Source organism: Podarcis vaucheri (assembly GCF_965113315.1).
Source record: "Podarcis vaucheri genome assembly, chromosome: 6".
Taxonomy (NCBI): Eukaryota; Metazoa; Chordata; class Lepidosauria; order Squamata; family Lacertidae; genus Podarcis; species Podarcis vaucheri.
This window is the reverse complement of record NC_138764.1, coordinates 4,516,150-4,543,675: the sequence shown is the minus strand read 5'-3', so window position 1 is coordinate 4,543,675 and position 27,526 is coordinate 4,516,150. Positions and strand designations below refer to the sequence as shown.

At 43.0% G+C, this 27,526-nt stretch overlaps 1 long non-coding RNA gene across 1 annotated transcript; it reads right to left on the bottom strand.

The window, feature by feature from the left end:
• Positions 1 to 22,290: 22,290 nt before the first annotated feature.
• On the bottom strand, positions 22,291 to 26,416 carry LOC309534506. Its single transcript, XR_014220761.1, has 3 exons — positions 26,317 to 26,416; positions 24,374 to 24,556; positions 22,291 to 22,365 (listed from the first exon to the last, which is right to left on the bottom strand). It is a non-coding gene; the product is annotated as an uncharacterized lncRNA (long non-coding RNA).
• Positions 26,417 to 27,526: the final 1,110 nt, after the last annotated feature.

Genomic DNA, 27,526 nt, shown 5'->3' with positions numbered 1-27,526 from the left:
TGTATAGGCAACCACTTAGTTATATCTGTACTTGTTATTTGTATTTGATTCCTTTGCTATAGCTTGCAGCTGAAACAAATGTGTATGACTAAATAGTTCACTAACAGGTTCTTTAATGTATGTTTTGTTTAGTGTTATACATTTTATATTTTCTGGAAAATTCTCAATAAAAAATATTTACAAAAACCATTGTGTTTTATCACATGCAACGGTCCTGAACTTTTGTTCACAACAGTTCAGAATGTGCAACTTTTGAGAATGTTTTGCCCAATACATTTCTTGAAATTATTTTGTAGGGTTTATTTCTATGGAGCATGGCTTCATTGAATCTGGCATAAATTTAACATAAAGTATACCCCTTATGAGCTATCTATGACCCTGATGCAAGCTCCTATCTAAGACATGACCTGGGAGGAATAATTAGCATCCGGACTCCGATAGTTGCAGAAAAGATCAGCATGCTAATCTGTGTGTTTCCCAGCAAAATTTAATTATCACTCTCCAATAAGCAGGAACCAGACTTGGCACGGATAATTAACTTCCTTTAAAGGTATAGATAATGATGTGGACTTAACAAAACAAAGTTCATGTCCTCTTTACTTCAAACCTATCTGGCCAAACACAAAATGGTAAACTTGGAGGAATAAACAACAGTTCAAAGGACTTTAGTGTTACCTTATTCACTCACTCAGGAGGGTCCCTCTCACCTCCATAGAGTTTTAGTTGGCTTCAAATGATACTTAAACCCTAGATTTTCAATAGAGATGAAACAGGTGGAGAAAAGGGACCCAAAACAGATCAAAGGTAGCGCCAGCCCAAGACATCCAATGTAGGCCAGCAAATTGTGCCCTCACCTCCCTCTGCTGCCCATACTTCTTCCTGTCCCCAACACACACCGCTGCAATTTCTCCAATTAGGCTGACACTCACTATTCCTCCTCTTCCATTCATCACACTATACCTCAAAATAAGGTATCCTACAAAACTACCATTGTAGAGCAACTGAGCAAGATTCCACCATGCCAGTGCTGTCATGGCAAAAACTTAAAATTGGTTCACTTTTTGCCTCGCAAGGCAAAGCAGCAGCATTCCTAGGCAGCAGCTGCTGGTGGCTGATGTAGATGATTGTGGGCAATGGAATGTACCCCCATGAAGCTCTCAGGAGTCCAACCTTGTTCCAAGAAGAGCTTTATTCCTCTTGCAGTCTTGGATGGTACATAATACAGTCCTCTTACAGTACCAGTATCCAGGAATCACGATCACACCAGTTCACGCAAGTGGAATCACATACAGAGGGGAAGCTTGGGAGGAAAGTCAGTTATACCTCTAAGAACTATGGACATATTAGTCAACTCCCCACCACTTGAGATGCTGACTCATACTTCAGGAGTCAGCAGACCTACCTAATGCAGAGTGTCAACTGCTTGATAATTAGAACACTTTGTATGAATGCCAACAGCTGCCAGCCTCTCTCTTGGCACTTTGACCAATCTGGAACTCATGTATATTAATGTTTGTCCTTATAATCCAAGATAAAGGCATCCAGCCACCTATGGCTGCACGATACCCAGCAGGCAGACGGAATGAAATCTGGGTCTGGGAGCCACAGAAGGTCATAGAATCATAAATCACAGAGTTGGAAGAGACCACAAGGGCCATCGAGTCCAATCCCCTGCCAAGCAGGAAACACCATCAGAGCACTCCTGACATATGGTTGTCAAGCCTCTGCTTAAAGACCTCCAAAGTAGGAGACTCCACCACACTCCTTGGCAGCAAATTCCACTGTCGAACAGCTCTTACTGTCAGGAAGTTCTTCCTAATGTTTAGGTGGAATCTTCTTTCTTGTAGTTTGGATCCATTGCTCCGTGTCCGCTTCTCTGGAGCAGCAGAAAACAACCTTTCTCCCTCCTCTATGTGACATCCTTTTATATATTTGAACATGACTATCATATCACCCCTTAACCTCCTCTTCTCCAGGCTAAACATGCCCAGCTCCCTTAGCCGTTCCTCATAAGGCATCTTTTCCAGGCCTTTGACCATTTTGGTTGCCCTCCTCTGGACACGTTCCAGTTTGTCAGTGTCCTTCTTGAACTGTGGTGCCCAGAACTGGACACAGTACTCCAGGTGTGGTCTGACCAGAGCAGAATACAGTGGCACTATTACTTCCCTTGATCTAGATGCTCTACTCCTATTGATGCAGCCCAGAATTGCATTGGCTTTTTTAGCTGCCACGTCACACTGTAGGCTCATGTCAAGTTTGTGGTCAACCAAGACTCCTAGGTAGTGGAGTGCACACAATCCCCTGCCCATCCCATTCACCACCTAAAGCAAAACTCACCTGGCCTGTCAGGGCCAGCCCTGATCCAAGTGGCAAGTCGGAGCACTTCCAGAGAAGTAAACACTTCTGTTTTTTTTTTTTTATAATATTTTTTATTAGTTTTACAAAAGTTTTTATAACAAACAAACACAAAAAACAAACAAACAAACAAACAAAGAAGTGTAGTTTCATAATGTCATTTCGTAAACTTCTTTCCTCGGACTTCCCCATACCTCCCCTTTCTGCATCCTCATGTCCAAATTTTACAGCAACTTATACATATTTTTCCAACTCTAATTTATTATAGTCCTTTCTTATTCTGATCTTATATTACTGCAACCCTTTGTCTCTATCGAATCTCGACATTCTAAACTTCCTCAAGTTTATAATGGTCCTTAAGATAAATCTTGAATTTCTTCCAATCTTCTTCCGCAGTCTCCTTCCCCTGGTCTCGAATTCTGCTCGTCATTTCCGCCAAAGTCATGTAGTCAATCACTTTCATCTGCCATTCTTCCACGGTGGGTAGATCTTGTGTCTTCCAATACTTTGCTATCAATATTCTTGCTGCTGTTGTTGCATACATAAAGAAAGTTCTATCTTTTTTTAGCACCAATTGGCCGACAATGCCCAAGAGAAAGGCCTCTGGTTTCTTAAGAAAGGTATATTTAAATACCTTTTTCATTTCATTGTATATCATCTCCCAGAAGACCTTAATCTTCGGGCACGTCCACCAAAGATGATAAAAAGTACCTTCAGTTTCTTTACATTTCCAACATTTATTGTCGGGCAAATGATAAATTTTTGCCAGCTTGACTGGGGTCATGTACCACCTGTAAACCATTTTCATTACATTTTCCTTTAAGGCACTACATGCCGTAAATTTAATTCCGGTGTTCCACAACCTTTCCCAGTCAGCTGACATTATATTATGACCGATGTCCTGTGCCCATTTAATCATGGCTGATTTAACTACTTCATCTTGTGTATTCCATTTTAACAGCAAGTTATACATTCTTGACAAATTCTTAGTATTGGGTTCTAACAATTCTGTCTCAAGTTTTGATTTTTCCACCTGGAAGCCAATTTTCCTGTCTTGTTTAAAGACCTCCGTTATTTGGTAATAGTGGAGCCAATCTTGTACTTTGGGTTTTAGGTTTTCATGGCTCTTTAGTTTCAGTCTCTCTCCATCTTGTTCTAGAATCTCACAATACTTTGGCCATCCGACCTCCATATTGAGTTTCTTGTGGGCCTTCGCCTCTAAAGGTGACAACCATCTAGGGGTTTTATTTTCCAGCAAATCTTTATATCTCATCCAAACATTGAACAGCGCTTTCCTTACAATGTGATTTTTAAAGGCACTATGCACTTTAATTTTATCATACCATAAATATGCATGCCAACCAAATGCATTATTAAAACCTTCTAAGTCCAAGATATCTGTATTCTCGAGGAGCATCCACTCTTTCAACCAGCAAAATGCTGCTGCTTCATAGTACAATTTTAAGTCCGGCAGGGCAAATCCCCCTCTTTCTTTTGCATCTGTTAATATTTTATATTTTATCCTGGGCTTTTTGCCCTGCCAGACAAATTTCGCGATATCTTTCTGCCACCTCTTGAAACAGTCCATCTTGTCAAGTATTTGCAAAGTTTGAAACAAAAATAACATTCTAGGCAATACATTCATCTTAATTACTGCAATTCGGCCTAACATTGATAATCTCAAGTTTGACCATATTTCTAAATCTTTTTTGATTTCTGTCCAACATTTTTCATAGTTGTCCTTATACAAATTCAAATTTTTAGATGTTAGGTTAACCCCTAGGTATTTCACCTTCTTAGTCACCGTCAAACCCGTCTCTTCTTGAAATTTGTTCTTTTCTATATCTGTCAAATTTTTCCCTAGGACTTTAGTTTTTTGTTTATTCAACTTAAATCCGGCTACCTGGCCAAATTGTTGGATTATCTCCAACACCTTTTTCGTACTAGTGTATGGCTCTTGTAAAGTCAGGACTAAATCATCTGCGAAAGCCCTTAACTTGTAATGTTTTGCTCCGACCTGTACCCCTTTAACCTGCTGGTCATTTCTAATCATATTCAGCAAAACCTCCAGGACAGAAATAAAAAGCAATGGGGAAATTGGGCATCCCTGTCGTGTTCCTTTTTCTATCTTAAGTTCCTCCGTTATCACATTATTTACAATCAACTTAGCTTTTTGTTCAGAATATATTGCACCCACACCATTCTCAAAACCTTGTCCTACCCCCATCCCATGAAGGTTCTTTTTCATAAAACTCCAAGAAATGTTGTCAAAGGCTTTCTCCGCGTCCACAAATATCAAAACTGCTTTGGTGTTTATATTCACCTCTAACTTTTCCAAAATGTCTATTATAATCCTAACATTGTCTGACAGGTGTCTCTTTGGGAGAAAGCCTGCTTGGTCTCTGTGGATCTTTTCCATCAATACTCTTTTAAATCTTTTTGCTAAAATGTCTGCAAAAATTTTGTAATCCACATTGAGTAACGAGATTGGGCGGTAGTTCTTCAATTGAGTCTTTTCAGTCTCTGTCTTTGGTATGAGTGAAATGTATGCTTCCTTCCACGATTCGGGTGCCTTTTTTCCCTCTAAGATCTCATTACAGACATCCTTTAACGGTTGAATCAGCCATTCCTTTAGCGATTTGTAATATCTGGAAGTCAAGCCATCTGGTCCTGGAGATTTGCCCAATTGCATGTCCTGAATGGCGCCCTCTATCTCTTGTTCTGATATTCTCTGGTTTAAATCCACCTTACTTTGAGGGGAGATTTTTTGTAATCCATATTTGTTAAGGAATTTATCTATATCTTCTTCATTTTGTGCTCCTTGAGAATAGAGTTTTTTAAAATAACTCACGAAACAGTTTCTTATTTCATTTGGTTTAGATATAGTCCTTCCATCCACTTCTAAACTTGTAACTGTGTTTAATTTCTGTCTTTTCTTAAGTTGCCATGCCAAAAGCTTGCCACATTTGTCTGCCGACTCAAATGACTTTTGTCTCATTTGCTTTATTTTCCACTCTATCTCTTGGTTCATCAATTCCATATATTGTGTTTGATATAATTTAATCTCCCTCAAAATCTCCTGGGACTTTGGTTTTGACCTTAATTTTCTCTCTCCTTCTTTTATCTTTTCCAAAATTTTTTCTTTTTTCTCATTTTGTTTTTTTCTCTTTATTGCCAGATTCTGGTGCTATACTGAAACCATCCTCCAGTGTCTTGGAAGTTGTCTTCTCCTACAGAAGAGGCTTCTGTTTTTTTCTGCCTGTTATATGTCTGTGGGTTGCTCTGGATGATATATGTGGGTCCCTTCCAGGTCTGTGATCCTGCATATGTGAAATTTAGAATTTAGTGGAAGAAGTCATGGAACCAGTCAGACCAGATTCTTTGTAAGATAATGATCCCTAGCTAGCAGGACCAGTGGCCAGGGATAATGGGAATTGTAGTCTCAAAACATCTGGAGGGCCGAGGTTGAGGAAGCCTGTTCTATCCACTCTGGGCAGTATCCAATTAAGACATTCCATCAGTGCAAGGATTTACATTTGCAAAACACAGCTTCCCTCTCCTCTTCCTGTGCATGTTCCATATCTTCCCCACATCTGCTGCAGAGCATGGAGGGATTTAGTGGATGGAACAAGTTAGTCGGATACCACCCAATTGTTTTGTCTTGTTTCGTTTTGACTTATTTCATTTACAAATTGCTTCTTCTGAAGCATCTCAAAGCAATTTCCCAATGCAATAAAAGAGTATATAAAACAATTGTATTTATTTAAAGAACCAGTTAAAGAAATTGCATATAAAACAATTTTTAAAATGCACTGATGTACCCTGCTTAGGAATTTCTTGATCAAATGGGGTGTAATTTCCTCCCTGAATAAATAAGTAGAATGAAAACAGCCATCCAGCTCTTTCCCCTTGTTCCCAGCATATGGAATTCTGAAATATCTTGTCCTTGTAAACAGTTATTGTATTTGATTATCATAGATAATAACCACCAATAGGTCTGCTTTTAGGAAAGCAACTACGTTGGAAAGTGGAATGCTGAATTGATGTAGCTAGGGGTGTACTGTTTAGAACTCGGGGTCAGCCAAATAAAATGACAAGCAGTAGGGCAGATGAAAGGGAGTTAGAAAATTGTATTGAGGATGGGTCTATGTATCAACAGTGTGCCCAAGAATAACAAAATTGATGCTCCATAGTCCAAAATAATATGAATTCCAGTTGCTTGATGCAAGGGGAAGCTGTTTGTGCCCTGCCTATGGGCTCCTAGAAGAATTTGACTAGCCTTTGTGTCAGGATCCCATCCAGCCTGAACCCAGGAGACTTAGAATCATAGAATCATAGAATCCTAGAGTTGGAAGAGACCCCAAGGGCCATCGAGTCCAACCCCCTGCTAAGCAGGAAACACCATCAGAGCACTCCTGACATGGTTGTCAAGCCTCTGCTTAAAGACCTCCAAAAAAGGAGACTCCACCACACTCCTTGGCAGCTTGTCTTTGGAGAAAGATGCTTGGACTGCCAGGGAGAAGTGTGCTCCAGGTGAAGGCCTCAAGGAACCCACAGTGGTCCAAAGGGAACCTGAAGAGCCCCATCTCAGTGATGGCTCACCGGGGCCCCCAAGAATCTCCCCCAATCCCATTCTGAGCCCTTGCCTTGTTCTCCAGGGCAGATTAAAGTGCATTCTTATGCACCTTAACCCATCTTGCATGTTTTTTGAGGCTTGCACTGCAATGCTACACTCGCCGACTTAGAAGCAAGTTGCATTGAGATGAATGGAGCTTACACCCCAGCAAATGGGTCCAGGGCTAATGCTGCAATCAGTTAAGCATATCTCGTTTTCGCTTTCATTAGCTTTCGGACAATCTGTGGCTTATGTATATTAATTTTAGAAAATATGTGTGTGTGTATAGTAAAAAATAGGAAGATGCTGCAACATGCCAATTTGGGCAGACGCGAAGGGAAATCTTCTAAAAATAATTCACAGCATGGTCCCTAAAGGCTCCAGCACCATCTGGAGACATTTGGAAAAGAAGCAGCTTGGTGATGTAGGAGGTACTGAGTCAGAATCAACATCAAAGAAAATTACATTTCTAATACTGCAGGGATGACATTTCAAAGAGCCTCATATAGATTTTGAGCTCTTTAAAAAAAAGTAATTAACCCAAGTGGCCTAATTGCATTGCTGAGGTACAGTCAAGATTTTGAGTTCATGCTGCATGTGAAATGAGAGTGAAGATTCAGTGGGCATTATCTAGGCAAGTGAAGTGCTCTTAATCCCATAGATTTATTCAGGAGAGTTGAGCACATACTTAATCCTGAGCCCACTAAATAGGAAAGTACCAAGGAATTTGATGGAACTTACTTCTGTGGCCCGCCTGAGAAAACATTAATAAGATCCAAAAAAGATGAGATAGAGTCATAACTCAGCATCTTAAAAAGCAGAGACATCACCTTGCTAACAAAGGTCCATATAGTTCAAGCTATGGTTTTCCCAGTAGTGATGTATGGAAGTGAGAGCTGGACCATAAAGAAAGCTGATGGTCGAAGAATTGATGCTTTTGAATTATGGTGCTGGAGGAGACTCTTGAGAGTCCCATGGACTGCAAGAAGATCAAATCTATCCATTCTTAAGGAAATCAGCCCTGAGTGCTTACTGGAAGGACAGATCGTGAAGCTGAGGCTCCAAGACTTTGGCCACCTCATGAGAAGAGAAGACTCCCTGGAAAAGACCCTGATGTTGGGAAAGATGGAGGGCACAAGGAGAAGGGGACGACAGAGAATGAGATGGTTGGGCAGTGTTCTCGAAGCTACCAGCATGAGTTTGACCAAACTGCGGGAGGCAGTGGAGGACAGAAGTGCCTGGCGTGCTCTGGTCCATGGGGTCACGAAGAGGCGGACACGACTAAATGACTAAACAACCACAAAGGGCCATAACTCCGTGGTAAGGCATCTGCTTTGCGTGCCGAAGGTCCCAGATTCAATCCCTGGGGGAGGCTCCTGCCTGAAATCCTGCAGAGCTACTGCCAGTCCTGAGCTAGATGGACCAATGGTCTGACTTGATTTAAAGTAGCTCCCTATGTTCCTATGCACACCTCTTCCACTGAAAGTCTATGGGGCTAAACACCAACGAGCCATACACACACACACACACACACACACACACACACACTGAAGCAGATTTCTGCATATGTATCTCTAGCTGGCTAACAAACTGTGTGTGCAGTCAATGGGTGTCGTGCATGTACCGGGCGCCATGCCCCCACAGGCAGCGCGTCACGCCCCCAGAACGCACACCACGCCCCTGCGATACGCATCACGCCCCTGGGGCACGCATCACACCTCCAGGGGACACCAGCCACGCCCCCTCCTGCTCTCCGCCCCCAATAGCAGAACATGCAGCTTCGCCACTGTGCATGGGGCCTTTTGCAAAAAGCATTTACCATTCCCAGTTCAGATGGGTTATCATGGCCCCATTGTTTCCATCAGGATCTTGCATGGTTTGGCTGCCCCAGATAGAGGAGAAGTGTATTTGTGTATTTTGCATTAGTAAAAATCAGTCAATCAGTAAATTAAAAAAGAAAAGCAGTCAGAGTTTCCTGCTTAAAGTTTAACATTGTATTTACTATACCACACTGGACACTGACTCACTGTGCATCCTTGAGCAAGTTGTTTAGACCTCCATCCTCAATTCATCCCCTGCAAAATGGAAGCAATAGAGGTATTTTGGGACTACAAAAGAAAGAGCAATTATCCACTGTAAATATAGTGAATCCCTTGGCCCCGACTCTGACATCTTTCCCTGCCAAAGGGCATATACGTTTTTATTTTCTTGTAGTTGATCTGTTTTATTTGGATGCTGGATTTATACAGTTGCTGTTTTTAGCTCATTTAAATAAATCTTAGGCCAGTGGTTCTGGATGATGGGAGTTGCAATCCAACCACATCTGACGGGTCCTACATTGGCAACCCCAGAACTAAAGGGTTTGCTGCATTGAAATAAGTGGGACTCCCTTCCCAGTAAACAAGCACAGGAACGTGCCATAAAGTTTGCAACTCGAATTATGTAAATATTCCTCTGAATCTCAAGTTTGGCATCAGAACACGGAGGCAGTCTCCACACAGGTGGGCAGGTTTAGAAAATTGTTATCTGACAACATGCCCCCCCCCAGTACATATTTATTTCCTCTACTCGGAGTGCTGCATGTACAATAACATAATATAACATTGGCAAGCTCTGATAGACGAGAAGATTAAAGGAGCTAAGACTTCTCAGTGGAGCTATAAAAAGCTTAGTGATACATTGGAATTGTAGATTTCTTGGAACATGATGCTAATACAGATCTAAAGATAAAGTCCAAAACCTGTGAAGATAATACCAAAAGAAGTAGATTCAAAGCTCAGTATGAGGATTATAATAATGTGTCGTTGTTGTGTTTTTTAAAGAAAATTGCAATATGTTATACGGGCACAATTACCTCTTTCATTAGGATGGGAAGAGATGCCCTGTGTCTTGCACCCAATAAATTTTGGGAATTCAGTACCATAAGATGTGGCGCTGACACCAAGCACCCCTAAAGTGCCCCCGATGCTGTGGTGTCTGCTGTCCAGCGGGGCTGGTGGCGTGAAAGGAAGGGAGACCAGGTTGGGCAGACGGTGGTGCCAACATTTTAAAGCAATATCATACCAGTTTAAACAATCCTGGCTTCCCCCACAGGATCCTGGGAACTGTAGTTTGCTAAGGAAGTTGAGAGTTATTTGGAGACACCTATGGCCCTCACAAACTTCCAGTTCCAGAATGGATTAACATTCAATTCCTCTTTCCAATAAACACTAGTCATTGTACTTCCTGGAACATAACCTCTGCATCAATTGTGGGCTTATTGTATTAGAGCAGCCTTTCTCCACGTTAGGTCCCCACATGTTGTTGGACTACAACTCCCATCATCCCTGACCACTGGCCAGGCTAGTCCAATGCAGAGAAACAGGGCTGGACCCTCAAGGAAAGAGATTCTGACTAAACATCAGGGAAAACTTTCTGACGGTAAAAGCTGTTTGACAATGGAACACAATCCCTCCAGAGGTTGTGGACTCTCTCTACTTGGAGGTTTCGAAGCAGAGGTTGGGTGGTCATCTCATCTGGCATGGATGCTTTAGCAGAGATTCCTGCATGGGGGTGTGTGTGTCCTAGACTATATGACCCTTGGGGTCTCTTCCAACTCTACAGTTCTATGGTTCTATGAATTGGAAAGGATTGTGGGTTTGGCTTTCTGTTTCTTGTTTAATTTATTAGTCATTTGCCATGAAACACCCCCATGCAATTAGCAATAAAAAGTTAAACAATTTCAAATCCATTACACTAAAGATGGGATAAGAGTCTCCACTTCAAAGGCTTGTTGGAAAAGGGAAGTGTTCAATAGAGAAAACAGAAGGTGTTTGTCTGATACGTAACAAAGGGCATTCCAAAGGCTAGGTGCTGCCACATCAACTCAATGGACCTCATCAATGGACCTTCTGAGGAGATGGAATTGACAAAGTGCAGTGATTGTTTGAGTAGGCAAGAAGTGTGATAATGTTTTGGGTATCCTGGTTCCAAGCTGTAGAGGACTTTATACACCAGCACCAGCACCTTGAACTTAGCCCAGTGGCCAATTGGCACAAGTCTTTCAGCACTGGCATAACATATCTTGCCCTCATGAATGCCCTTGTTGCATTTTGCACTAGCTGCAGCTTCTGGGCCAACTTCCAGGACATCATTGTGATTAAAGGGATGTGGGTGGCGCTGTGGGTTAAACCACAGAGCCTAGGACTTGCCAATCAGAAGGTTGGCGGTTCGAATCCCCGCGACGGGGTGAGCTCCCGTTGCTCGGTCCTTGCTCCTGCCAACCCAGCAGTTCAAAAGCACGTTAAAGTGCAAGTAGATAAATAGCTACCACTCCGGCGGGAGGCTGAACGGCATTTTCATGTGCTGCTCTGGTTCACCAGAAGCTGCTTAGTCATGCTGGCCACATGACCCGGAAGCTGTACGCCGGCTCCCATGGCCAATAAAGCAAGATGAGCACCGCAAGGGGTTGCTCTGGAGCACCAACTCCACCTGTTGCCTCTGGATTTTCCCTTGCAGGTGACAACCATCGATGGCAGGGAACTTCTGGGAGGGGAAGTGACACACCAGACCCCGCCAATGCGAATGAGGGTTTCCAGGCACACGGAGACCATTGCCTTCCACGTGGCCACACTGGCAGGACCCCCAATAATACTGGGAATGAGCTGGCTGGCACTGCATGATCCAGTAGTGTCATGGCACTAGCGGTCAGTCACCTTTGGGTCAGCTTACTGCTTAGGACACTGTCTGGGAGGGGAGAACCCAAGAATGACGGTGGCCAGGGTGGCTGGGCTGGCCGTGGAACAGAAAGGGGAGGTGCCACCACAATATGCTGATCTGAAGGAGGTCTTCAGCGAGAGGGAGGCAGATAGGCTACCCCCCCACAGGTCCTTTGACTGCCAAATCAACCTACTCCCAGGGGCTCAGTTGCCGGTGGGTAAGCCATGTCCGACTGGGAGATGCAGGAGTTGCGGCAGTTTATTTACAAGAACCTGAAGAGGGGGTTCATAAGGGAATCAAAGGCGGTGGGGGGCAGTCCGGTGTTCTTTGTGGACAAAAAGGAGACTAATCAGCCCAGGTTGGTTGTAGATTATAGAGCCTTGAACCTGGTGTCAGAACCCGTGACCTTCCCAATGCCAAGAATTGACAACATTTTAACCCGGGTGGGGCAGGGGAAGATTTTTACCAAGCTGGACCTCAGGGGGGCATACAATTTAATTAGGATAAGGGAGGGGGACGAATGGAAAACGACCATGTTCACCCCCCTGGGGGCCTTCGAGTACTTGGTCATGCCATTTGGATTACAATCGGGCTCCGCCTGCTTTCAAGCATTCATGCACCATGTGTTGGGGCCCCTGCTGTACAAGAATTGCGTAGCTTTTTTGGATGACGTCTTAATCTATTCGGACAATGAGAGGCAACACGTCAGAGACGTCAGGGAAGTGCTACAGAGACTGCAGAAGCATCAGTTGTGGGTCAAGCTGGAAAAATGCCAATTTCACGCCAGGGAGGTCGAGTTTCTGGGGTACAAGTTGTCAGACAAGGGCCTAGCTATGGACCCAGGCAAGGTGAAGGCAGTGCTGGAATGGAAAGCCCCCAAAACCCAGAAGGATGTGCAGAGGTTCTTAGGGTTCTACAGGAAGTTCATAAAGAACTTCGCTCACTTGACAGCGCCCATAACAGATTGTCTCAGTAGCAAAAAGAAGTTCGCGTGGACAGAAAGTGCCTAGCAATCCTTTGAACGGCTGAAGAAGGCGTTCGCTTCGGAAGAGCAGCTCCTGCACGTTGATCTGGAGAAGCCCATGAGACTGGAGACAGACGCGTCCGACCGAGCTGTGGGAGCGGTCCTTTTGCAGCCCGGGGCTAAGCAGGACTGGAGGCCGTGTGCCTTTTTCTCAAGGAAGCTGAGCAAGTCAGAGCAAAACTACACAGTGTATGACCGCGAACTGCTTGCGATCTACGCGGCGTTTCGGCAATGGAGACATCTGTTGATAGGGGCGCAGCACAAGATCCAGGTTTGTACTGACCACAAGAACTTGGAATACTGGCGGACAGCGCGAGTGCTCAACCAGAGACAGGTTTGATGGGCACAGGAGTTCGCCAAGTTTTCCTTCGAGATCAGATACGTGCCGGGAGAGGAAAACGAAAGCTGAAATTTGGAGGGGAAAGGTCCTGAATAGGCCTCTACTCCAGAAGTGCCTCCCACCTCCAGCTGAGAGCAGGTCTACACCTTATGCAGAAGGAGCTGGTGTTCTAGGCTGCACGCCACCTCCCATTGCAGGTGACAAGGGGATATTTCTGAACACTTTCACAAATCAACAAAACTTCCTGGACTAGTGTAGAAAGGAGAGGAGAGCTATGTTAAATCTTTGTCTCTAATGTGCTAGTGTACTATATATAGGAAGTGCTTTTTTGCTGCAGGGGAACATTCAGAAATATAAGCCTCCACCTGCAGTCTGAAGTAGTATAGTCCAGAATCCTATGAGGATAGTATAGTGTTCTGGAGTGTACCACTCCAGACCGCAGATGGGGAAATCACATCTAGACTTCTAGAAAACTAGAAGTCAGGGCTCAGGAGTCTAACCTTAGCCTTCTCAATGTGCATATGTTCATCCCTCCACCCCCTTTGGGAAAGTATTCTAAGTCTCCTATGGCAGTCTGAAGCGGCACATAGTTGTAACCCTTCCTTTTACCATATAATCTGCTGCTTTAAAATACTTAAATTTTCATTATAATATATGCTCAGCATGCAAAATGCTCAATCTGTCGCTCACTTTTTCTGACTCGGCTGCTGTGCTCTTGGGACAGAGTCTAGACCACCTGCGCTGTAAAATGCCATGTTCAACTGCAGCACTAGGTAGAAATAATAAATGGGACGACTGTCGCCCAGAGCTGAGCTATGCACAGACCCTTCCTGGTCAGCCTGGCCTGTGTGAGATGCCTACAAGACTGGATAGGTCTGGGGAAAGCGGGAATAGCTGCAACCAGGAGGAATATCCCCTCATGTGCAGGAGACAAATGTGCTCAGAGGCGTTAGTGGTGTCCCATTTCAGGATGAGAAGAGAGGGAATTAGAAGCTGCTGAAAACCTGCCTCCTGTCTCGGAATATTACTATTTAATGTAAGTTGAAATAATCCCCCTGAAAGAGCAATAAACCTATGGAATAACTTGGCAAGTGAAAAGCCACTGAAGCGAGTAGCATAAGTGACAGAATTTAAAAGACAGCTAGGCATTTTTTTTTTAATGGAGAGGCAAAGTGAACTAAATTGACAAAACAAGGAGATGGGTTAGATGTAAAGGGCAGGTCAACCCTTTCCCTTAAAGATGCCCTCTTTCTTAGGTCCTTGTTTCAGCTTTATTATGTAGACGTTTTCAGTTGGGGGTTTTTCTGATCTGGTAACTAAACAGAGAATCAAGATATTGGACCCTAATGTTGCATTTGAACAAGGTTCAAACTAAGGCACACACTGCATGCTATGGGAAGAATTGTGGGCTCCACCAACCTGTGCCTTGCGCTGCATCTCTTTGGTAACATGTAGTTGAAGTGAAGCTTGATATCATCATGTTATTTCCCTGCTCCTCTGCTCCAGTTTAGTGGCTGCCTTTTGAGGTGGGTAGAGGTAGACCATTAGTCGTGGCCGACTCTGGGGTTGCGGCGCTCATCTCGCTTTACTGGCCGAGGGAGCCAGCGTGCAGCTTCCGGGTCATGTAGGAACTGCTAATATTTTGACACTGTATCGTATGCATTTTTCAAGTACATCTTACTTGAAGATCCAGGTTAAAGGCACCCCTGCCCATATGGGCCAGTCGTGTCCGACTCTAGGGTTGTGCGCCCATCTCACTTAAGAGGCCGGGGGCCAGCGCTGTCCGGAGACACTTCCGGGTCACGTGGCCAGCGTGACAAAGCTGCTCTGGCGAGCCGGCACCAGCGCAGCACACGGAAACGCCGTTTACCTTCCTGCCGGAGCAGTACCTATTTATCTACTTGCACTTAGGGGTGCTTTCGAACTGCTAGGTGGGCAGGAGCTGGGACCGAACGACGGGAACTCACCCCGCCGCGGGGATTCGAACCGTCGACCATACGATCGGCAAGCCCTAGGCGCTGAGGTTTTACCCACAGCGCTACCCACGTCCCTTTTTTTTTTGACACTGTATCGTATGCATTTTTCAAGTACATCTTACTTGAAGATCCAGGTTAGCATGTCCTTATTCAGGATGAGGGACACCTTTGATTTGGTTTGCATTTTAAGGCAAACCTCTCTACTGTCTGAAACAATACACAAACTGAAATGCAGACATCCTTTGAAATTTGCACCTTTGAATTTTGCAGTGCATGTGAAGGGGCTTCAGCTGGTTGCTCCAGCTCAACTGCATGGCTCTCACCAGCCACTCTTGAGTTCCTATACCAATAATGTAGGAACTGTCTCCACCCCCATTGTTCTACCCGGACACTGAGGTCCAGCGCCAAGGGCCTTCTGGCAGTTCCCTCACTGCGAGAAGCCAAGTTACAGGGAACCAGGCAGAGGGCCTTCTCGGTAGTGGCGCCCGCCCTGTGGAACACCCTCCCATCAGATGTCAGAGAGAACAACAACTACCAGACTTTTAGACGACATCTGAAGGCAGCCCTGTTTAGGGAAGCTTTTAATGTTTGATGCATTACTGTATTTTAATATTTTGTTGGAAGCTGCCCAGAGTGGCTAGGGATACCCAGCCAGATGGGTGGGGTATAAATAAATTATTATTATTATTATTATTATTATTATTATTATTAATTCAACTTTTCTGAAACACATGAATCTGACCTTTGGAGAGTTTGTAGGTAATCCAATTTTAACTTACCCAAAATGTCGGGGGAAGTGGGAAACTTTGATAATAATATTTTTGATAATAACATAACAAAAATGCTTTATATTACAGGGAATTGATTTGCATGCGCATTCACACACATATGGTAAAGCTTCATACATAACTGTATATATTGAGAAGAACTCAGTCTAAAATTCTTAAGACTTTTCATAAGGATTCTTTTAAAAAACCACAAATTGATGTGGAAATGTATGATTTGTTCCGTCACCTTGGTAACAGACAAAGAATTCCATTCATTCCTCATAATTCCGCTTGCACTGAACTCCTCCCCCTTCTCCCTCTGGCAACAGCATTTACCTCTACGGCGCCTGTCAGGGGACAATTGCTGTTGAGCCCTTTGTTCTTGGACTCTTAACGAACGCCACGTTTTAGGAGAAGGGGGGTCAGTGACTCTGTCCACAGATGGATCAGCTGCCTGCCATCTCTCCCCTCCCCCCTCTCCTAACTGCATAACTCTGCTGTTGTTTGTATCTGAGCTGTAATCCTCCTCCTCTCAGTCCTGCTGTAACTGGAGACGGCCTTCTTCCTCTTCCCCATCCTCCTCCTCTTCAGACCAGTCCCTGACACCAACTGTCTTGCCTCCAGCAGCCATGTCCTATACATTGTCATACATCTTCAATATGCTGATGACAACATTGTGTGTGCACACTCGGAGGATGATCTCCAAACCATCCTAAATATATTCGCAGAAGCTTACGAAGAGCTTGGCCTATCGCTCAACATTCAAAAAACCAAAGTGCTGCACCAACAGACACAAAACAATCCCTCTGCAGCGACACAAATCCAACTTAATAGTGCAACGTTAGAAAATATCAATCGTTTTTCTTACTTAGGCAGTTATCTTTCCACAAGCCTGAGCTCTGTGAATGCAGCTTTCTCCTGATTGGAGCGTCGAGTGTTGAGGATTGGGACATTCGCAGGAAAACCAAATTGCTTGTTTACAAAGCTATTGTAGTACCGACTTTACTCTACGTTTGTGAAACATGTACCACTTATAAATGCCATCTCCAACTCCTCAAAAGATTCCATCAACGGTGTCTTCGAAAAAATTACATGTCACTTAGGAAGGCAGGCGAACTATTGCCAGTGTACCGGAAGAAGCAAAGATCACCACTATTGAAGCAGTGATTCTTCATCTTTGTTGGACTGGTCATGTTGTTCAGATGCCTGATTATCATCTTCCAAAGCAACTACTCTATTCCCAGCTTAAAAATTGTAAGCGTAATGCTGGTCGACAACAAAAGAGGTTTAAAGATGTTCTCAAGGCGAATATTAAAAAATGTAGTATAAACACTGACAACTAGAAAACACTGACCTGTGAGTGCTCCAATTGGCAAGCAGCCTTTACTAAAGGCGTCATGGACTTTGAAGAGGTCCAAACTCAAGACAAAAGGGAGAAATGAGCTAAGAGGAAGACAGGTTTGGCAGATCCTCAGTGTGATCAACTCACACCCAGAAACCTATGTCCCCACTGTGGAAGGACATGTGGATCCAGAATTGGCCTCCACAGTCACCTACGGTCACACCATTAAGACCGCATTAATGGAAGACAATCTTACTGAGCTATGAGTGATCACCAGAGAAGAAGAAGACCACACAAAGAAGACCACACTCTTTGTGTGTCTCAGGTTCTGTCAGGGAGGATTCTGAGGAGCAATGGGCAGAAGAGGCAGAACAGGGAGCGGAGAGCAGTCAGGGAGAACAGGGGCTCAGAGATGCTGGAGAGCCCTGCAGCCACCCAGAGGCTGGGGAAGGAAGCTCAGAGTCAGGAAGGGATTCGGATTCAACACAAGTTAAGAATTATAGGCCTATTTCACTACTGAATACAGATTACAAGATATATGCAGGGATTCTAGCGAATAGAATGAAAAAGATCTTACAAGAAATTATACATGAATATCAAGCAGGTTTTCTTCCTGGCAGACAGTTGAGAAATAACATAAGAAACATAATAAATATTCTGGAATATCTGACTGCCAGGAATGAAAAGCAAGCTATCTTAATGTTTGTGGATGCAGAGAAGGCCTTTGATAACATTGCTTGGGATTTTATGCTCAGGAATTTAGAATGTATGGATGTGGGAAAGGAATTCTTTAATGGGATTAAAGCTATATATACAGAGCAAAAAGCAAAATTGATTGTCAACAATGTTGTTACGGAAGATATCAAAATAACAAAAGGAACTAGACAGGGATGTCCACTTTCACCATTGTTATTTATAACGGTCCTGGAGGTCCTTCTGAGGGCGATTAGACAAAATAATTTAATAAAAGGGGTGACAGTTGGCCAGAATGAATATAAAGTGAAAGCCTTTGCAGATGATCTGGTAATAACAATTGAAGAACCAACAGAAGGTGTAATAGAAGTATTGAAGGAGATGGAGCAATTTGGAATGGTAGCAGGGTTTAGACTAAATAAAAAGAAAACCAAAATAATAGCGAAAAATATGGACCAAAGTATGATTGAATTAATGCAACAAAAAACAGAGATAGATGTGGTGAAAAAGGTAAAATATTTGGGAATTTGGCTAACTCCCAAAAACATTGACTCATTTCAAAACAATTATATTCCGGTGTGGAATGAAATAAGGAAAGACCTGGAAGTATGGGGCAGACTGAAACTATCCTTTTGGGGTAGAATTTCTTCTATAAAGATGAGCGTCCTTCCTAAGATGTTATTTTTGTTTCAAACTATCCCCATAATAAAGGGGGTATCAATCTTTACAGAGTGGCAAAGAGTGATATCTAGGTATATCTGGCAGGGCAAGAAGCCGAGAATTAAATTTAAGTTATTAACAGATGTGAAGGAAAGAGGAGGCTTCGCCCTGCCAGATTTGAAATTGTACTATGAAGCAGCCTGTCTCTGTTGGTTGAAAGACTGGATAAAATTAGAAAGTAAGGAATTATTAGACCTTGAAGGTTTTGATAATAGATTTGGATGGCACGGGTATTTATGGTGTGAGAAGAAGAGAATACACAAAGGGTTTGGGAGCCACATATTCCGAGGTCCATTAATAGAAGTATGGGATAGGTATAAAAACCTATTAGAACCAAGAGTTCCGCATTGGTTATCTCCGTTAGAGATTATGTCTGTGAAGAAAGTAAATATGAGAAGTAATTGGATTACATATGGAGACTTAATAATTAAGGAAGGAGGTAAATGGAAGATAAAACCATATGAACAAGTTAAGGATCATGTTTATGATTGGTTGCACTATTTTCAGGTTAATGAAATGTTTATAAAAAAGATATCAAAGAAAGTGGGTATATGGAAAAAGATTCAAAGTTTCAAACAGATATAATAAACAATGATTGTAAAATTTTGTCAAAAATGTATAAGATATTGTTAGATTGGTATACGAAAGATGAAGAAGTTAAAACGGTAATGATACAATGGGCCAGAGATTTTGGATATAATATACAATTTGATGATTGGGGAAAATTATGGAAGGAAAACTTAAGATTTACTGCATGTACGGCGTTAAAAGAAAATATCATGAAAATGTTTTATAGATGATATATTACACTGGTAAAATTAGCAAAAATGTATAAAACCTGTAATAAATGTTGGAAATGTAAAGAAAAAGAAGGAACATTTTATCATATGTGGTGGGAGTGTAAGAAAGTGAAGTGCTTCTGGGAGATGATATATAATGAGATGAAAAAAAATGTTGAAGTATACATTTGTTAAGAAACCAGAAGCCCTACTTTTAGGCATTACAGGAAAGGAAATAAGAAGGAAGGATTATAAACTTTTTCAATACGCAGTTACAGCAGCAAGAATTCTACTGGCCCAGAAGTGGAAACAAGAGGAAATACCGATGAAAGAGGAATGGAGGATGAAATTAACAGACTATGCAGAACTGGACAAGTTAACAGGGAAAGTTAGATATCTTCGAGACCAAGAAGCACTGTAAAAACTGAGGTATATTGTTAAATGAAAATGGATGATTGGAGGGGGGACTAATGGCAATAGAGAACAGAAGAAATGCGTAAGCAAGAGTTAAATATGGATGATTGTCAGAGAAGTTGAAGGAAGTCCAAAAGTATGGAATTTGTGAAAATTTGGATCAAAATTGTATATTTATGTTAAAAGTTAATAAAAAGCATAAAAAAGGAAGCTCAGAGTCAGGAAGGGAGGGGGCTTTCAAATCAGCACAGACAAGGAGGGAAATGAAACGTAAGGAGCAAAGATGTCTCGTGCTATTCCCATGCCTACTTTGTTGGCACGGGAATCGTAGGAAACCACTCCCCGAATCTGACTCAATGGGTTTGGAGGCTTAATTCTGAACTGTAGCTGTTCTTGTATATATGTAATAAAGACTGTAAATACCGCGCTGTGGTAGTGTTACTGTGCTGGAGTGTCACTGCGAAGGGGAAACACCACCTTTACAGGTTCAGATGTAGCCTGAATACTGTCAGCTGACCCCACAAGCCAATCAGTACCCACTATGTTTGGCCATATGACCATCTAAGCCAGCTCTTCCGTCAGTCTGCCCGCTCTGGAACATGTCCATCAACCTGCCCACCTTTGCCCAGATGAGCTACCTCTGACCCTTTCGGATCACGGACCACCAGGGGTGGAAGTTGAACCCGAAGAGCAGCCTGTGTCTGAGCTTGACTGAAGTCTAGCCTTACCATGTGACTTGGTCTCTCCATCTCCTGCTTTTTACAAAAATAGAACAGACGTGGGACTACAGTATGTGTCTGCTGCTGTCACTTCTGGTTTGATTTTTAGACACATCCCTGCCTTCACTCTGGCTTTTCCTGACTGACCCCTCTTTATTTCCCTTCCTAGTTATGACCTGTTTAATTGGATTATAAGCCTCTGGATGGGACCCGTTTTATTTTTTAAATCATTGTTTGGTGCCAAGGGTTTTAGCACTTCATAAACAAAAAGGAATAATTGTAACGTGATTATTTCCCTGATGCGCCTGTGTTTCTGGACAGCTAGATGGCTCAACACTCTGACTATTAACTTCAAATTATTATCATTAGTATTAGTATTTAGACCCTGCCTTTTCCCATGGCTTACAGATAAAAACAAAAATCGCTCAACACATTTACAAGGGCCTATATACTATATATGCATGTCAAAGGCACAAATCCCTTTGCCTTAGAGAAATGAATATTTCCATGATATTATCATTATTGCCAGGAGCTATAAAGAAAGAAAACAATTGCAGTTCCTATTCTGAAAATGTGATGCTTTTCTGCAATTTAACCTTGAATATGCCCAAGAATAGGACTTTGGACCATGCCAAATCTTGCCCTCCCACACCCTGTAACTGCTTTGCCCCTCTCCCACACCTCCTGATATCTAAAATGGTGTTCCATGGTTTGCCCTCCCTGCAGCTCGTGGCCTGGTATTGTTCTTCACTTGATGCTTTCCCCCTTCTGTAATCCTGTATTTACAATTAGCGATTCTGCTCACTTCTTTGGTAATCCTTGACAGTGTATGAACTACATATACGGTTCAATTCTTTCCCTTCTGCCTATCAAATTCTGTTCATTTCCAAGGATTAAATCCTATAATTATTTGGGCAAACTGTATAAGAAAATCAGACGAGCGCCATATCCCCAGGCACTCTCTTGTTTGGATTTTCCATGACTGATGTTTGCTTCATTTGCTGTGATCCTGATTTCCCTGGATATCAGTATCACACCCTTTTGCATTAATTTACTCACTCACTGAAGAAGCCGTCTCAGATGCTGCTTTCATCTATCTCACTCATTCTCTTTGTTTGGATCCAATTTTCACTTTGGAGTAGAATGATTGAAATGGTTCTCCTTACCTAGTCACCAGTTCTCTTGTACATGCATTACAAAAGTGAATAGTCGTATCCAGGGAAATTCACAATATAATATTCTAGTCCTTATTGAATCTCTCTCTCTCTCTTTGGCACACTGATCAGTTCAGAAGTGTAGTGTAATCTCTGGCTTTAATTCAACCACTGTTCTTTATCTAAGAAAGACATTTCTAGATGTGTGTGTCTGTGTTTGGTGGCAATGTCTTCTGGGTAACTTAAGTGTGTGTGTGTGTGTGTGTGTGTGTGTGTGTGTGTAATGAATTATTATCTGAATGTCCATATGATAATCAGTGGGCCCATTATCCCAGAATGGTGCTCTTTCTTCAGGTGATAACTAAAGCCCAAGGACGCAAGGCTGCATGGGGTGCATGGAAGCCAATGCTTCTTGGCAAAAGGTTTGTCAAGAGTTTATGCCACTGATAAGCCTACTGGGAAGTTTGCTGTCATTTCTGTTTTGAAGAATTTGCCAAGCTGAAAAACCCATGATTTTTCGATTGACTTGACTTTATTATGTAACCATTGCAAAAAGATACTGAAGAGGATAAAACATATTTTGAGTTTGGATGGTTAGTCATCTTTCTAGAATATGTTGCTTCAATCAAAACATCAGGAGTCAAATGTTGTACTCACTGCCTTCCCACCCACTGAGAGAAGATGGGGAGCTCATGTGCCTCTTCCCTTCCCTTTTCTGTCTTAGCTGTGACCCACATGGCAAATCACACATCTAACGGGTTGGATAAAGCTGGGTAAAAATAAAATGGAGGCAAAAGGCAGAGGTGACAGGAAGCTAAAGATATTGACTAGGAATTGATGCAACAGTGAAAGTAAGGGACATGTCCTTCAGGACTGAGGACAGCTCCTGGGTAGATAACTTGCTCCAACAACCTCTACAGTTGAGAACTGCAATGATGCTAAACATGCAGTTGTCCCTGAATAATGACTGCTATGTCTCTATTCCCACAAAGCCTCTTCATACGCTAGTAAAATTTACCTGTTTCCTGAAACTTTGGTTTTGTGTATTTTCCTGCTCCACACTACAATGATAAGATTGACTTCAGGACACAGGAATGATCAACTAAACAGGGGAAGAGGGAGGAGCTAAATATCAAATTGGTAGCGGCCACACTTTTAGTACCATGTCCAGTTTGGCTCATATTGGTATAGACGTGATGAAAGTTTCCTCCTAAACCACTGGGATAAGACAGATTCAGCATGGAAATTTATATTATTAAATGATGCATATAACCTTTTAATGTCTCATTGGAGGCCATATATTCCAGCCAGTGTGGTGTAGTGGTTAAGAGCGGTAGTCTCGTAATCTGGGGAACTGGGTTCGCGTCTCTGCTCCTCCACCTGCAGCTGCTGGGTGACCTTGGGCCAGTCACACTTCTCTGAAGTCTCTCAGCCCCACTCACCTCACAGAGTCTTTGTTGTGGAGGAGGGAGGGAGGGAAAGGAGAATGTTAGCCGCTTTGAGACTCCTTAAAGGGAGTGAAAGGTAGGATATCAAATCCAAACTCTTCTTCTTCTTCTTAAGTTTTCAAAGTGAATATGACAAGTAAAACACTACGCATTATATTTCTATAAGGGTCATATGCCGTTTGAGGGAGCATATTCGGTCCATGCGAATAAATAAATAAATAAATAAATAAATAATCAAAACACAATTTTGATTGTCCTGACGCATACAAGATCTGTTCCTAAGATATTTTTTAATTACGATGGACAGCTCTCTAAATCAGAATAATTCATAAACATTCTGAATGATCATAAATCATGGATGCATATGCATGTATATTTGTTTTTAAATAAGTTGTACCATGTGTGATCTTTGATTCCCACCCCCACCACCAACTGGTAGACTAACTGTGGCTACAGACACAACAAACATTTGGATCTTTGCTTCCAGCTTTCCAGCTTTGTATAGGATGTTTATGAAAGTTATAAATCTGGCTGCATATAAGACCAGAAACATCCACATGAGCAGTTCTAAACACATGGATGGATTTCAATCTAGGGGGAAATTACAGGCTTGTGCAATATATTTAAAAATTTATTATGTATAGCCTGGATGGTTTATATTCTGCTCCTTTTGCTTACTGTCATAGCTATGGGAGTAATGAGGTTAGAGGGGTAGTAACTTCAGCTAGCATTTAATTTTTAATGGCAGTTCTGTCCAGAAAGATTACTATTGATTGCCAGCACTAGGAAAGAGCCAATTGTTCAAGCAGGGAGAAATAGATCTCCTTGCATGCTATTTATTTCAAGTTAGAGGTAATAAACAGTTGCCCAAGGAATGGCAGCAGCGGAGAGTAACTTGTGTTTAAGCCTAACAATTCATTTTTAAAGAAGGCAGTCAATAAAAGTAAGACTTGATGTGGAGGCTTCAAAAAGTTCTTTACTCACATAATGATAAATCACTGGGAGGGATTATTTATTTCCTAGCAAACAAGCACCACTACCTGCTTCAGAGTTGCTCCTCTCACCTATGCAAGGATTAAAACACTGTTCTTTTAAAACAGTATATTAGACTGTGAGCTAGTGGTTAGTGTAATAATTCCTAGATGCCTTAAGAAGGAAAATATTTACAAATGAAATCATATTTATAGGCTATTGTGTCCAATAGCCTGGATTAAATTTAGCCACAGCTCCGGGCAACATAAATAAATAAATAAATAGATAAGAGTGAGGAAATGAGGTATGATGTCCTTAAATGTTGTTGAACATTTCTAGGAAGGAAAGATGGCTTACATAGATGTGAATAAAGGTGGAAGTTGTAATCCTAAATATATTCACCAGGAGGTTTTTGTTGTGGCTCGGCTGCAAGGGTCTACAACTCCCCACACATGGCTTTAAAACATCCAGATATCATGATGAAAGTCCGTCACTCTCCTGAACCTTGGACTATGGAGATGTCAGTTCTGCCGCTGATCTCTGACCGAAGGAGAGGAGAAAAGAAGAGCCAGTGGGATCAGGCCAGGGGCTCATCTAGTCCAGCCCCCTGTTCTCACAGTGCCAGTCAGATGCCCAGGCAAAGGCCCAAAGCACAGCAGCACTCTCCCCACCTCTGATTCAGAGCTATTCTGCCACTGGCGGAGGAAGAGGGGGGCCGGGGAGTGCACCGCCCCCAGCACCACAATCCCAGTGGGGTGCCATCATGGCTGCCCCCCCCACGCTGGGCACCACGCCCCCACAGGACGCGTGCCACACCCCCAGGATGTGCGCCATGCCCCCCGGGACATGCGCCAGCTACGCCCCGGCTGCTCTCTGCCCCTGGTGCTGGAGCCACTGGGTAGAACATAGTCACCATGACTAGTTAGCCATTTTTAGCTTTATCCTCCATGAATTTCATAGAATCATAGAATCATAGAGTTGGAATAGACCATAAGGGCCATCGAGTCCAACCCCCTGCCAAGCAGGAAACACCATCAGAGCACTCCTGACATATGGTTGTCAAGCCTCTGCTTAAAGACCTCCAAAGTAGGAGACTCCACCACACTCCTTGGCAGCAAATTCCACGGTCAAACAGCTCTTACTGTCAGGAAGTTCTTCCTAATGTTTAGGTGGAATCTTCTTTCTTGTAGAAAAGAAGATTCCACCTAAACTTTTGTGGAATCCTCTTTTAAAAGCCATCCTGGCTGGTGGCTATCTCTACACCTTGTGAGACTGAGTGATGCACTGTGCAAAACGGGCTTTCTTTTTCCTAAAACCAAAAAGGAAGCTTCTCCACAGCAATAGGCAAAAAGAGCCGGGTCGTGTGGCACAGCCTGGCCCTGATCAGAACTTCCAGGCCAGGCTTGCTCACAGGACAGGCTGCTCACTTAAAATTTCTCTCTCCCATCTGAAGGAACTGGTTCTGACACCAAGATAATATCCCTTTTTTGATATTCATCCTTTTCTTATTTATTTGAAGGATAGGCATAGATGAGATTCAGAAGACATGAGGCATACATAATTCAAAAGTAATTGGTATGGAAAGACCTACAAAAGGTTTTCTTGTTTGTTTTGTTTTTTTCAAAAGAAACAAGCAGATACTAAGTTGAGTTCATCGTCTTTTTTAGCAGGCTAATCTTTTTTGGTGAGACCCAGGACAGCCAAGTGATACAGCCTGTCAGTAAAGCTGCCATAAAGCAGACTGGCACGTCCACCAGCGTCAAGGAGTTGACTTTTTGTCCTTAAGGTACTCTCCTCCTATAATTATTGCACAGCTTTAGAAGCCTGTGCAAATTTGCATTCTGCAAACCTCAGCGAAAGTCAGATCAATGAAGTTCAGTGCTTGCAGGAAGACAGACTACGTGGGAATGGAAGCAGAGTGTGCCAGATCAGACCCAAATTGCATCTAGTCCGGCCTCCTGTTCTCACAGTAGCCAACCAGATGCCCACGCAAAGCCTGGAAGCAGGTAACACTCTCCCTACTTGAGCTCTTTGGCAACTGGCATTCAGGGCCATACATAAGTCATCCTGGCTAGTAGCCATGGATACTCCACAAATGTGTTTAATTCTCCTAGAAAACCATTCAAGTTTGTGGCTGTCTCTAAGTTGTTATGGTAGCAAATTTCATTGTTTATCTTCTGTCCTTCCAACACACTTGTCCACAAGACCAGGACAGCAGCCCATGCAGCTCCATATAGTGATGGATTTTCGTGGAAGGAAAAGTGAAAGAAGCGGAATGTAGAAAGAATTAGAAATCCTACTTACACTTGAGATGAAAAGAATCTCTTCAATGCACTGGAAAACTTATTTGTTTTGTCACAAACTAGCTCCTCTTGCCTGGACTAGCTATCCTCAAGTGGTTGCTCTTCCCAAATGCTCAGCCAAGTCATTCAGCAGGGGGATGTGTCACAATGGAGGACATGACACCATTACTTTACCTACCTGGCTTAACAATGGGCATTGTTCCCCTTAATATTCACTTTTCAAATATATCTTTCAGTGGGTTAAGCAGTTTTATTCAATTTATTTAGAAAAGTTCTAGACCCTGCTTCATCTAGCACAGTGCATTTCTGGACAGGACAGGAAACGCCATTCATACACACACACTTTTCAACATGGCGGAGTCACCAAGGGAAAACACTTCTGGCCTAGACTGTGGCTGCTATTTCTCACTTAATAGTTAAAATTAACTTCTCTCAAAACCCTGTATTGATCTGTCCAGTATTATGATGGACAGGAGCAGGACTTCACCCTTAGATGAGCCATTAGGAAAGCCAAAAAGAGGGAGCTCCATGCTCCTCCCTCAACTCACTTAGAAGACAAAGAATTTGAAGGAGAGTTTTAGGGTTGGCCGTTGTGTGAACTAAAGGGGGAAAAACAGGGTTGCAGGCTGTTAAAGGCAAGAAAGCTGGGGAGAGGGTCAGAACACGGTGGTAGATTTCTTCCTGAATCCACGGCTGCTGTGAAGCAAGACCCTCTCAGAAATTTAATGCTGTGAACCCCTCCATCTCAGCTGTGAGTCCTGGCCTGGCAGGCAGGCAGGCCTCTTCCACCTGGCCTGGGGTGGGCGGGGCAGGGCCCTGACTGACTGACCAACAGACTGAAACTTTGGAAGCTGAGTTGGGATGCTGTCCCAGTTCTGTTGTCATCGCCCCACCTGTCAAATATGTTTTAAACTGCTTTAATCTGATTTTAATTATTTTGAATTGTTTTAAACTGTTGTAACTGTTGTGGGGTGTGCCAGGGAAGAGGGGAGTGGGAGAGAGCAGTGGGTGCCCCAGTCACAGTGGTTCAGGGCAGGGGCAGGTATGGGATGGGAGTTGGGGTGGGCCATGTGCCAACCCTTCCTCCACCATGGGGAATTGCAGTTGTCCTCTTAGCCAGCCCTCAGGTCTTTGCCTCTTGTTGTTGAATGCCAGGTCAGCTCAGAGTAATAATAAATAATAATAAAACAAAATAATAAAACAACAC